The following is a 14,638-nucleotide window of genomic DNA, read 5'->3' on the forward strand; positions in this document are numbered from 1 at the left end:
TGATCTAGAATATGTGTGCAGATTTTTAACTAGTCTCCGTTGTGATCCCCAACTGCTTCAGAGTTCTGGAAAGATGGATATTAGGAAAGTGAGAAGACAAAGAAAAATTGCGTGGAAGATACTGTTGCTGAGTGGGAAGAATGAGATTGGTGGATAGCTAGAGCAGTCCATCGCTGTCATCATTACCATCATCATCATCATCATCATCAGAAGCATGGTCTAACCACACCTAGAGCTTCTGTTGAACTGGAATTAAAATCACTTGAATTGCTACCCATTCTTTATCTCAACTGGTTCTTCATTATCTCATTTTGTCGAAGATTACTGTCTTCAATGAAAGTATATGATACATTTGCTATATAACATTTTAATGTTTCTTGATTGGTGCCTGAAGAAATTTTGCTATGTGAAAAGCCACTATCACCCTTCTCTGTAGCATTCTCCTCCAAGAGCCATCAAATAAGAAAACCAATTACAGTAATTTTCTACCACACATAGAGGTGAGAGTTCCACCAATCTGAAATGCAGGATGCATTATTGTAGAGTAAATAAAAAATGATTGAAGTCTTTACCCTTAATTAAAATAAAACTCATTTAAGAGACAAAATGCTTAGGGAATATAGTCAATAATATTTTAGTAACTTTGTATGGTGACAGATGGTAACTAGGCTTATTATAGGGATCATTTCATGATGTATAAAAATATCCAATCACTATGACGTACACTTGAAACTAATAAGATACTGTGTGCCAATCATATTTCCATTGGGGAAAAAAAAGGATTTGATTCATTTTCTCTCTGAGTCACATTAAATTTTTAGTGATGTGCATGTACCTCTGGGCAGACAGGTTCTATTTCGATTCTCAAGTAAAAAAGCCAAATAAAATGTCTTAAGACGTTCTTGGAACAGTTAGAAGCATGAAGTGCCAAAATATTTCATGAGAAATAGACAACCTGTTTTCTCAAGATTTCTAGTCCAACTAAGGAAATTCAAGAAAGAGGAGATTCTTAACTCCTAACATTATCTTTAAAGAGTTTGTGAAAGAGAAAATAAAGACCAGACGTTAAGTAACAGAGAGCAGAGTGGTAAAATGTTGCCACCTGCTTCTTTGCTTGAGAGAAGAGAAAGATGAAGTGTGTGCATGTGGGCATGCGTGCTGGAGCACAGATAGAAAGTACAAGACTTCAAGGGCTCAGGGTCAAAATAATGAGTGTACAAGCTGGTTTGCTTTCAATTTTTAATTTGTTTCCACTTCTTAAAATGGCATAATGAGGTGGGGCGCAGTGCCTGGGCAGCTCACTTGTTAAATATCTGTCTTTGGCTCAGATCATGATCCCAGGGTCTGCTTCTCCTTCTCCCACTCCCCCTACTTGTGTTCCCTCTCTTGCTGTGTCCCTTTCTCTGGCAAATAAATAAATAAAATCTTTTTAAAAATGGCTTAATGAATATAAACTATTCCAAATCATAATCTTTTTATTCATCAACATCTTTCTTATATCTTTTCTTCAAACCATAACAAGGACTTTATTAAGCAGCAATACAAAGACAAAAAAATCCTCTGCAAATATTGAGTCAACATTTGATTTTTTAAGGTCTGTCATTCTTATTTTTTTAATCACATATTAATTCACTTCTCTCATCAGCAAATTTTCATTCCTCTCAAGCCACACACTTATCTGTGTTTTCTTTCTCTTCTTTATTTTATAATGTGACATCAGAATTTTATACAAAAGTAACAATTTGTGAAAAAGAATTTGATTTTCTTTAGATTGTGTTTTTCCAATATATTCAATTATTTATTAATTATTATTATTATTATTATTTTTAAAGATTTTATTTATTTGACAGATCACAAGTAGGCAAAGAGGCAGGCAGAGAGAGGAAGGGAAACAGGCTCCCTGCTGAGCAGACAGCCCCATGCAGGGCTAAATCCCAGGACCCTGGCATCATGACCTGAGCCAAAGGCAAAGGCTTTAACCCACTGAGCCACCCAGGTGACCCAAGTCACATAAAAGAAAACTAAGCTACATATTTAATTTAAAGAAAATGAATACCTCTGTATCTACCCCCAACTTATTAAAATGAACATTACCCCCCAAAATGAACATTATCAGTTTTTTAAAAATCTCCTTATATGACACTATCTGATGATAAGTGCAAAAAAGCATCTTAGAATATTGTAGAAATGATGGTGGTTTTCTTTTTTTTTTTTTTAAGGGTTTTATTTATTTATTTGACAGAGCGAGATCACAAGTAGACAGAGAGGCAGGCAGAGAGAGAGAGAGAGAGAGAGAGGGAAGCAGGCTCCCTGCTGAGCAGAGAGCCCGATGTGGGACTCCATCCCAGGACCCTGAGATCATGACCTGAGCCAAAGGCAGTGGCTTAACCCACTGAGCCACCCAGGTGCCCTGATAGTGGTTTTTCAGTGTAACTTAATTCAGTGAAAAAACAACTGTAGAGTAGAAAACTGGAGATTTATATACTAAAATGTACTAAAATGTGAGTAGTTGTTACCTCAGGTTGATGGCTTTGAGGGTGAATTTAATTTTTAATTTATAATTTATGTTTCATTCTTTTTCAGTTAATATGTATTAGGTTTGCAGTAAAAGTACATAAATGTTTTATATATATGTATAAGTATATTATTATCTTCAGTGAAAAGCGTAGATTGAAAAGTCAAGAAAATCCCTTTTTTTCCTTTGAGGCTGGGAAGACTATCAACAGAGACTGGAGAAGGGTTGTTTATGATTCACCATCAAACACAAAGGTCTTTAATTATTATTCTTAATCAGTATAACAATATTTTCCTTTTTGGCACAAGCTCTGTACTAGGTGAATGGTGCAAAAGAACTCTAAGTGTGTACGTGTCCTGGGTATTCAGATTAGACAGAGGAGATTCTCTGTAGTTGCAGTGGTCAAATAGCTTATCAAGGAGGAAGGCTTTGATTTGGACTTTAAAAGATATAGAAGATTTAGATCAGCATTGTCAAACTTTTTGGCCTTAGGACTCTTTTCAAATACCCTTGAAAATTATTGAGGACCCCAAAGAGTTTTTGTCTATGTGAGTTATATCTCTTTGTATTTATCATAATAAGTTGAAGTCAAGAAAATCAATAAATATCTATTAATTTATTTTAAAATAAATTACATGTTAACAGGGCACCTGGGTGGCTCAGTGGGTTAAGCCTCTGCCTTCGGCTCAGGTCATGATCTCAGGGTCCTGGGATCGAGGCCCGCATCGGGCTCTCTGCTCAGCGGGGAGCCTGCTTCCCCCTTCTCTCTCTCTGCCTGCCTCTCTGCCTAGTTGTGATCTCTCTCTGTCAAATAAATAAAATCTTAAAAAAAAAAATAAATAATCACATGTTAACATAAATAGCATATTCTTATGAAAAATAACAATATTTTTTAGAACAAAACCAATTAATGAAAAAATGTTTATTTTACATTTTATATTTTAATATATGGCTTAATAGAAGACAGCTGGATTCTCATATCCACTGTACACTTACAAAAGAATGAGAGTGAAAGGCAAAAAGCATCTTAGTGTTATTATGAATATACTGTTGATATTGTGAGCCCCTTGAAAACCACCTTGAGAATTACTGATTAAAATAGACTGGGAATAAAATAGAGGGATGGCATAATCTCAGAGCGGGGAAAGCATAAGCATATCAGAGAAAGTAAGCAGACCAGTGTGATAGTTGTAAAAGATTCATACAGAGGAAGGTGGGAGAGATAGGGCAGGAAATTTGGGTTTTGGGGAATGATATTATGTCAATTAAAACATACCAGCTTCTTTATTTATAACTTTAGGCACAGATCTCTACTTTTGGCTTCAGAAATTTCCAGGGCAAGAATGATAGAAGAGAAATATACACTTAGTTCCAGACAATACTAATGTATGTGGCTGGCAGTTATTGATTTATTGATTGCTTTATTCATTCAGTTTATTTGGTGTCTACTACAGCCTAAGCATTAAGTAAGAACTAGTGATACAAAGATGAAAGTGACATAATCCCTACCCTATATATCAATTCTCAATTAAGTGGGGAGATTCAGATATTAAAAGATAAGTGATACATTCCTTAAACTGGAGAATCACAGAGCAAAGGGCAGCTAACTCTGAGAGGCATGGTGGACAAGTTGTGGGGTAGAGAGGAAATCTTAAAGGTTGAAGTCCCAAATATCAGCAACCAGTCATATCTAATCATGGTGAGAAACACTAGAATTATAGGGATGACAAGCACAGTAGCAGAGTTAATAGTAGATTCTGGGGTAATGCTTAGTACTGCAGAATAGTTTCCTGAATATATGTTCTCTTTTGGAAAGTAGAAATGTACTTTTCTGAAAGTCCTACAGAATCTTCACTGGCTGGCCTGGGTGACACTACCAATTACTTTTGTATCTCCCTTCACTTGCGCCACCTTTTTTGGTGTTTTGGCTCTCTTCTGTGATCAGTAACTCGAGTGAAGGGAAGGAAGAAATGTAATCACAACAGCTTTAAACCAGGTACGGAGAACACCTTTACTAGCCCAGATCTTCATGAGTAAGTAAACAAACAAAGAACCTGTCTCCCAGCACCACCTGCAGGGGACGAAGAAGTCTGCAGCAGAATTCAATACTCTGTCAAAGTATCTTTAATCCAACATTCCTTTACTGAGCATCTACTAAGAGACTGATTTTAGTAGCTGAGGAGAACACAAAGATCAATAAGAGACCATGCACCCCTCCCCTAAGGAACATTATTAGAATTGGGGGATTTTTGTAGTGATTAGAGTAGCTTGGAAGAAACTGATTCAATCTAAGAGAATCAGGTTTCTTTTTTGCAGATTGAATAATAATGCAAATACTGCATTGCTTTTTTACATCTGCCATTGATAGAAACCAAGAACAAAGGTAATTTCACAGTTTTAAGTAGTGAAGTAATGAAGTCTGCATTTGAGACTTCAAGTCTGTTGAGCTTATAAACATAATGAGAAAGACCTGTGTTGCATACTAATTTATGTGGGCCAGTTAAAATTGCTCTTTTCCTAATTTAAGGCTATCCCCCAACAGATGTCTTTTGGAATAGCTCTCTGCTGACTATAAGAGGGATTAGATAGAAGGAGATACATGGCACTCAATGTGTATTCTAGTAAGAACCTTTTATTTTATTTTATTTTTTAAAAAATTTATTTATTTGTTTGATAGAAAGAGATCACAAGTAGGCGGAGAGGCAGGCAGAGGGAGAGGGGAAAGCAGGCCCCCTGCCAATAGAGAGTCCCATGACACGGGACTTGATCCCAGGACTCTGAGATCATGACCCAAGCCTAAGGCAGAGGCTTAACCCACTCAGCCACCCAGGTGCCACAAGTAAGAGCCTTTTACTTTCCTTATCAAATCACGAAACTTTCCAAAAGTTCCTAGACTTTTATAGACTTGCAAACAACTATGAAATATTTTTCTGATTTCTAGCATTTAAAATAGAAGGAGAATGTACCAGGTACACGAAAAGCAAAATAAATGAAATGAGGATTGGTAATAGCATCCTTAGAGCACGAAAGACTCCTGTTGGGTGAATGATAAAGAATACGAATAAAGCTGATTTGCAGGATGGCTTACAATGTTTCCTTTGTCTAGATTTGGAGTCTTCTTTTATAGACAGGCAGGGTTTTTAGGGGGAGCAGCCAGTCAGCTATTACCCTTATCACCTATCCCATAACCCCAGACAATGCTTACGTGACTCTGAGTAATCATTTCCTATGTTTCCAGTCTTTTTAACTAAGGCATTTGAACTTTTTAATGCAGATTAAGTCTTGAATCAACACTCCCAATTAGACCTCTTTCCAAAATCACACCATGAGTTATAAAAGCAATGACATGTACTAATAAGTACTGTTAGAAGTAAGAGGATCTAAGATATTATGTAGTACAGTATTCTCAAAGTGTGCGTCCTCTATCTGCAGTAGAATTTTTTGCTTCATTACAAATGCAGACTTGGGCTACACATCAAATCTAGCCAATTTCAATTTCAATCCCTAGTGGTCCATCTAAGAATCTGCATTGTTAACTCCTTAAACTGATATGCGCATTAATGTTTGGGAAACCACTCATCTCATCATATTGCTTCATATTACAAATAAGGACATAATATCAGAGAAGTTAAGTGATTTGGCCGAAGTGACAAAGCCAGTCAGAGACAGGAACCAGACTCAAATCTTTTGACTCTGAGATTTGAATTTTTTTCAACTATATGTAGTTTATATTTATTTGTAAATTCCTAATAGATTTCAATGAAAAAGAATATATTTGAGTTCTTTGTTCCTTGATATTCCCTCCCAATTTGATGCTAATAACTTACCATTTGGAAGTTCCCAGTACTTGCTGAGTAAGCTGTTGTGTTGAAATTTAAGGAATATCAACTATAGAAGCTGGTGGACAAAGGTATTGTTATCTTTTTACTGTCCCATTCCCCACCACAATAAGACAGGCAAGATCATTTATCAACAAGAACAAATATTCATTTTTCTTAAATCACAAGAGAACAATAAAATGTCAACAGAAAACCGTGCTACCAGTGTTGAACAAGAATATCCCACCCTCTATAACAACATACCATATGGTATTTCCCTACCTTGTTCAGTATTTAACCTAACAATTTATTGCTGGGCGTCTTGGCAGCAAGCTGTGCAAGTCAAAGTGGAATCTGATTGAGGTGAGTTAATTAATGTGGTGGCAGCTTGGAATGTTGTCCAGCTGCCAGTGAGAATTATGTTTGTTTGCCTTTGGCCCAAGTGTGAAATGGCTGGCTGTTGATTTCAGAAGTGTGAGTGTACATTTTTATATCTCACACGAATGAATACATTTTTTGTATCCTACACATTTGGGGAAATGCTAAAATTTATTGGGTAATGTTATTTACCACTTGTGTGGCAGAAAGAGAAAAGTGGAATTTTGCCCCAGAGGTTGACTTTGCATCTGTAGAAAAAGCAAAAGCAGGTGGCATATAAATCTATGAACAGGTAAATGAGCCATCTGAAATTAGGTCATCTGGGCTAATGTTTTCAGGAATAACTTTAAAAGGGAGGTAAGCAGGATTCAAATCAGAAAAGAATAACTCTTGTAATGATAAAAGGATTCTGAAAGTAGGAAACATAATTTTAAATTTCTCTTGAAAGGAATGGCTTTTGGATTTACTATGTAGCTACATTTAGAATTTTTGTTTTCTTTTTACCAAATACAACCCTCTATTGAAGACATCATCTCTCTGTGCAATTCTCCTTTCAGTCAACAGAGATGAGTCACTTCCTGTGATGTGTTTTTGACGTAAAGGTTCTGAATAGTTTTGTCCATTGTTACTCACATGAGCAGTGGTTCTCCAAGTCTAGCAGTCAATAACTGACACGAAATCAACACAATTCCAAGTACATTCGCAGGGCATCAGATATTACTGTTTCCTTGTTTTTTCTACGTAAAATATCAGGAAGATAAGATGACTTGACAGAAGTTAACTTTAATACACTTTTCATTCTTTTATTCCATCATTTTGAAGAAATTTAAAACTTAAAACTAAAGGAAATGGCGGGCAGGAGATAATACAAAGAACCATTTGCAAACCTAACAAAACAAGTATTACCAGAATGCCTGTTTTGAAGTTTTGATGTTGCCATGAGACTATTAATGAAACTTAAAGTAGATGTGTTTACACTTCGGAAGATACTAAACAAAATTTAGTTTGTCAAGGAAAACACTAGCAAAAGTAGAGTTTTAAATGTAGAAAGTGTAGAAGTATATAGAAAAAAAAACATAATGCAGTTCTTACGTCCTTTAATCTAAGAAAATACGATAATAGTTCTAAAACTTTTATTCAGATAGGTGAGTGTTACTTTGAGGTTAAGATTTCATTTTACTGAAAGTTAAGGCAAAGTAATTTTTTGGGTCATGTGAAATAATAGAATATGATGATGTTTCCTTTTTCACTGAGGGTATTTGCTATAGTATTATTTATGATCCTTTTTCCATGCTAAAGTTTTTATATTAGAAAGGATTATTGTGATTATATATAGCTACAGTTAGCCACTGGTTACTTTATTATTTTTCTTTATTTGATATGGCAATTTAAAATATGAGAGACATTTTGTGCCTCCTTTTCACATAAAAAGAAGAAGAAAGAACCTGGTAAATATTATTGCACTTTTCACATTTTAGTGTTATCATATCTTTGACCTTTCAGGCCAAAGTAAGCCTCTGAGTCTTGTTTTAGATTATATTACTGTCAGAGTGAATAAGAAATCAAACATTTTAATCTAATGTACACCCTATGGGCATCCCATAAGGTCAGACTTATCATAGAGAGCTGACCAGAGAATGAATTTTTAAAAATTATTTAGTTGCTGTTAAACTTCTTAAAATTTAATCTGGCATAGATACATTAGACAAAATATGTTCCCCTTAAACTTTCCTGATATTTATGGCATAATTACAAGTATATAATAACTATGGAGGATAACCATACTCCAAATTTGATCACAGCTCTCACATAAATTTTACACTTTCAAAGTTAATGTATTAAATGTTTTTGGTGAAATGCTAAGCTTAAAAAAGGTAGGTTTTGTTTTAGAAAAAGTAGGGCCAACTAATATTAAAGAAGGGTACTCCAATAATTCTACATTTTAACACCATGTCGTAAGTTTTCAAAATAGTATGAAAAAAATTATATACTTTTTTTTTAAAGATTTTATTTATTTATTAAGAGAGAGAGCGAGCGAGCACATTGGGGGGAAGGGCAGAGGGAGAGGCAGACTCCCTGCCCAGCAGAGAGCCCAACCCAGGACTGATCTCAGGTGGGATCATGACCTGAGCCAAAATCAAGAGTAGGACATTCAACAGACTGGGCCACCCAGGCACCCCCAAATTTGTATACCTTCTATGAACAAAGTGATATATCAATGGGGAATAATATAAGCTTAAATAAAGTCAGTTCTGCATCAGAGGTAATTTATAAGAAGTTTTTACTACCTTCAGTTACAGAGTTCTGCCAGCACTTTCTGCAGCCTCCTAAGTTCTGTGTGATAACATCTGAATCATTATAATGAAATGTTTAAATTATTGAGATTTTAAAATTATTCTCATTTTAGTGAACTTGAAGTTTTGTTAAGCAATAATTAATTTGAATGCTTCTTCATTTTTCCATGTGCTCTTTTCAGATATAGCTGGATTAATGAAAGAATAAAACCATGGATTCATAGACCTTTAGACGTTAAAGAAACTTTCGTTTTCTTAGTCTGTAAAATATAAGGTGAATAAACCAATGTCTAGATTTTAAAGCGAACCATGGGAGGAGTCAGGTTTGGGACTCAGATCGATAAGTCCAGTGCGCTTTCCATCTGCATTAAATATTTCCTTAATAACAATATATTTATTTTTTAGGACAGTTTTAAGTTTATAGGAAAATTCTGGAGACAGACATCCCACACCTAGTCCCCTTATTATTTACATTATACATTAATATGGATACATTTGTTATGTCAATAAAAACATACATTTTCAGATTTTCTTACTCTTTTCTGTTCTAAGATCCCATCCTGGCTCCCACATTACATTTGGTTGTCATGTCTCCTTATGCTTCCCTTGGTTGTGACAGTTTCTCAAACTTCTCTTTTTTTATTTTTGATGACCTTTGGAATGTCCTGTCAAGTGTTTTGCAGACTGTACCTCGTTTGAGATTTGCCTAACATTTTTCTCATGATTAGATTTGTTCTGGATTTTTCAAGAGAAAGACCACAGAGATAAAGGGCCCATTATTATCAATTATATCAAGGATCTGGGCTATCAATATGACTTACCACTTTTGGTGTTGACCTTAATTGGATGGCAGTGTCTGTCAGGTTTTGCCACTGTAGCGTTATTCTGGAGGAATTCATTGTGTGCAGCTCACACTTAGCGAGTGAGGAGTTATGCTCCTACTCCTTGACGGTGGTGTATATGCATAAATTATTTGGAATTCTTCTGCAAAGGAGATTTGTCTTGTCTCCCTCATTAATTTATTCATTTACTCAATTTATTTAACTCAGTATAGACTCAAGAATGTTTATTTTATGTTCTGAGTTATCACCCAATGTAAGTATCCCCCACTTTTTGAGAGTTCACATTACACCACTTCATTTTTTCAAGAGACCTACATTAGTACATTTTTTTGCTAACTGAAAGATATCCAAAGAGTATTTTCTCTTTTACAAAAAAAAAAAAAGTGCAAAGCTAAAATAGCGTTCAGCATTTGCTCTTCAGTGAGCAGTAATAGAGACAGTGTGCACCTGCACAGTGAGAGTAACACTGTCAACCTCCAGAAACTGCACTCAGAATCTTCCCATCAAGCCACCACAACTTTGACCTGTGTCTGTGAGACTCTGGGTTTTATTTCAATTTATTTTGTGCATCTGTTAGCAAGATGTGCCCTAAGATTTCAGAGAAGCTGAAGAGAGGTTATTTTTGGGGCCTGAGAACTCTCAAAGATTTTTTCCACATAAATTAATTGTATTTGCTTCTTCACTTTACACCATAAAAGGTTTCATGGGAAAATTCTACTTTTGGCTAAGAGGGGACACCTGCATCAAAGACTAATTGATCATATAGTTGTGGGTTTATTTCTGGGTTTTCTCTTCTGTTCTATTGATCTGTGTGTCTATTTTTATGCTAGCAGCATGCTGTTTTAATTACTACCACTTTGTAGTATAACTTTAAGTCTGGAATTGTGATACCATTTGTGATACAAACCTGGAGTTTTGTTTTTCTTTTTCAAGATTGCTTTGGCAATTTGGAGTCTTTGATCGCTCCATACAAATTTTAGGGTTGTTTGTTCTAGTTCTGTGAAAAATGCCTGGGTATTTTGATAGGGATTGCATTAAATGTATAGATTACTTTGGGTAGTATAGATATCTTAACAATATTTGTTCTTCCAACCTGTGAGCATGGAATGTCTTTACATTTGTTTGTGTCATCTTCATTTTCTTTCATCAGTGTTTTATAGTTTTCATGGTACAGGTCTTTAATCTCTTTGGTTGAGTTTATTTCTAGAAATTCCACTGGTTTTGGTGCAATTGTAAATGTGATTATTTTCTTAATTTCTCTTTCTGCTGCTTCATTCAGTATATAGGAATGCAACAGATTTCTATAGATTAATTCTGTATCCTGCCACTTTACTGAATCATTTATGAGTTCTAGGAGGTTTTTTTGGTGGCATCTTTAGGGTTTTCTATATATAGGGTCATGTCGTCTGCAAATAGTGATAGATTCACTTTGTCCATACTGATTTGGATGTCTCTTATTTCTTTATGTTGTCTAGTTGCTGTAGCTAGGACTTCCAGCACGATGTTGAATAAAAGTGGTGAGAGTGGACATACCTATCTTTTTCCTCATCTTAGGGGGAAAACTCTCAGTGTTTCCCCATTAAATATGATGTTGGCTGTGGGTTTTTTCATCTAAGGCTCTTATTATGTTGAGGTATGCTCCCTCTAGGTGCCTACTTTGCAGAGAGTTTTTATCATGAACTGATGATATACTTTGTTGAATACTTTTCCCGCATCTATTGAAATGATCGCATGGTTTTTATCCTTTCTTTTATTGACGTGACATATTGATTTGACATTGTTTTGTGAATAAGGAAACACCTTTGCATTCTGAGAATAAATCCCACTTGACTGGGTGTATGATTTTTTACTATATTGTGAGATTTTGTTGAGGATATTTTCAGTTGTATTTATGAGAGATATTGGCTTGTAGTTCTGTTTTTCTGTGGTGTCTTTTTTTTTTTTAAGATTTTATTTATTTATTGGACAGAAGGAGATCACAAGTACACAGGATCCCGGGATCATGACGTGAGCCAAAGGCAGAGGCTTTAACCTACAGAGCCACCCAGGTGCCCCTTTTTGTGATATCTTTATGTGGTTTGGTATCCCTGTGGCCCAATATATTGAATTTGGAAGTTTTCCTTTCTCTTCTATTTTTTGGAATAGTTTGAAAAGGATAGGCATTAACTCTGCTTTAAATGTTTTGTAGAATTTTCCTGTGAAACTATCTGCTCCTAGACTTTCATTTTGGGGGAGTTTTTTGATTACTGACTCAATTTCATTGCTGGGAATTTGTCTATTCAAATTTTCTATTTCTTCCTGCTTTAGTTTTGGTAGGTTATATGTTTCTAGTTTATCCATTTCTTCTAGGTTGTTCAATTTGTTGGCATTAGGATTTCATCATATTTTGTTATAATTGTTTGTATTTCTGTAGGGTTAATTGTTATTGCCCTCTTTCATTAGTGATTTTGTTTATCTGAGTCCTTTCTCTCTTTATGTGTTGGCTAGAGGTCTATATATTTTGTTGACCTTTCCAAAGAAGCAGCTCTTGTTTTCATTGATCTGTTATTTTTTTTTAAGTTTCTATATAATTTATTTCTACTCTAATCTTTATTTCCTTCTTTACTCTTACTGGCTTAGGGTTTCATTTGTTTTTCTGTTTCTAGCTCCTTTGGGTGTAAGTTTAGGTTGTTCACTTGAGATTTTTCTTGCTTCTGATGTAGGCCTCTATTGTCATAAACTCCCTTTTAGCACCACTTTTGTTGCATCCTAAAGGTTCTGGACAATTGTGTTTTTATTTTGATTTGTTTCCATGTAATTTTTGATTTCTTCTTTGATTTCCTGGTTGACCCATTCATTGTTTAGTGGCATGTTATTAAACCCCCATGTATCTGTGCTATTTCCAGATTTTTTCTTGTGGTTCATTTCTAGTTTCACAGTATTGTAGTCAAAAAAGATGTATGGTATGACTTCAATTTTTTTGAATTTGTTGAAGCTTGTTTTGTGGCCTAATATGTGATCTGCTCTGGAGAATGTTCCATGTGCACTTGAAAAGAATGTGTTCTGCTGTTTTAGGATGGAGTATTCTGAGTATGTCTGTTAAACCCATCTGGTCCAGTTTATCATTCAAAGCCACTGTTTCCTTGTTTATTTTATGTTTGAATGATCTTCCCATCAATGTAAGTTCAGTGTTAAAGTCCCCTACTATTATGTATTACTATCAATTAGTTTCTTTATGTTTGTTATTAACTGTTTTATATGTGTGTGTGCTTCCATGTTACAATTGTTAGATCTTCTTGTTGAAATGTCCCGTTTATTATTATATAATGTCCTTTTTGTCTCTTGTTTTTGTTTTAAAGTCTATTTTGTCCACTATAAGTATTGCTATCCCAGCTTTCTTTTGACATCCATTTGCATGATAAATGTTTCGCCCTCCCCCACTTTCATTCTGTAGGTGTCTTTTGGCATGAAATGAGTCTTTTGTAGGCAGTATATAGATAGGTCTTGTTGTTTTAGTCCATTCTGCTACCCTATGTCTTTTCATTAGAGTATTTTGTCTAACTACATTCAAAGTAATTATTTATAGATATGTATTTATTGTCATTTTTAACTTGCTTTGTTGTTTTTATAGATTTTCCTCTGATCCTTTCTTCTCTTGCTCTTTTCATGGTTTGTTGACTTTCTTTAGTGATATACTTGGATACTTTTTCTTTATCCTTTACATATCCATTACTGGGTTTTGATTCGTGGTTACTGTTAGGTTTGTTAAATAATTTCTTTTGCATATAGCAATCTATATTAAGTTGATGGTCACTTAAGTTTGAACTGATTCTTTACTACTCTGCCCCCACCCCTCACCATGTTTTAGGTATTTGGTGTCACATTATATATGCTTTTTTATGGATCCCTTGACTGATTTTTACAGAAATATTTTTATGCTTTTTTGCTTTTTACTTTTTATACTCTTACTTATGATCTTTCCTTTCCACTTAGAGTCCCCTTTAATATTTCTTGTAAGTCTGGTTTGGTGGCCTTGAACTGCTTTACTTTTTGTCTGAGAGACTCTTTATCTTTCTTTCTATTCTGAATAATAACCTTTCTGGATAGAGGGTTCTTGGTTGCAGATTTCTCTCTTTCAGCACTTTGAATATATCATGCCACTCCTTTCAGACCTGTAAAGTTTCTGCTGAAAAATTTGTTGATAGCCTTATGGGGTTTCCCTTGTATGTAACTGTCTTTCTTTTCTCTTGCTGTTTTTTTTTTTTAAAGATTTTATTTATTTATTTGACAGAGATTACAAGTAGGCAGAGAGGCAGGCAGAGAGAGCAAGATGAAGAAGCAGGCTCCCTGTTCAGCAGAGAGCCCAATGTGGGGCTCAATCGCAGGACCCTGGGATCATGACCTGAGCTGAAGGCAGAGGTTTTAACCCACTGAGCCACCCAGATTCCCCTCTCTTGCGCTTTTAACATGTTTTTAATTTATCACGACTTTCTGCCATTTTAATTACAATCTGTCTGAGCATAGACTTCCTTGGGTTGAATTTTTGGGGGGATCCCTGTGCCTCCTGATCTAGATACCTATTTCCTTCCTCAGATTAAGGAAGTTTTTAGCTTTTGTTTTTTTTCTGGTCAAATAAATTTTCTGTCCCCTATATCTCTTTCTTCTTCTGAGGTCCCCATAATGCAAATGTTATAATGCTTGAAGGAGTTAGTGATTCCCTAAGATTATTCTCAATTTGCATAATTTCTTTCCTCTTCTTTGCTTGGCTTGGTTACTTTTCTTTACTCTGTCTTCCAGCTCCTTAATTTGTTC

This window comes from Mustela nigripes, chromosome 3, assembly GCF_022355385.1.
Source record: "Mustela nigripes isolate SB6536 chromosome 3, MUSNIG.SB6536, whole genome shotgun sequence".
Lineage (NCBI taxonomy): Eukaryota > Metazoa > Chordata > Mammalia > Carnivora > Mustelidae > Mustela > Mustela nigripes.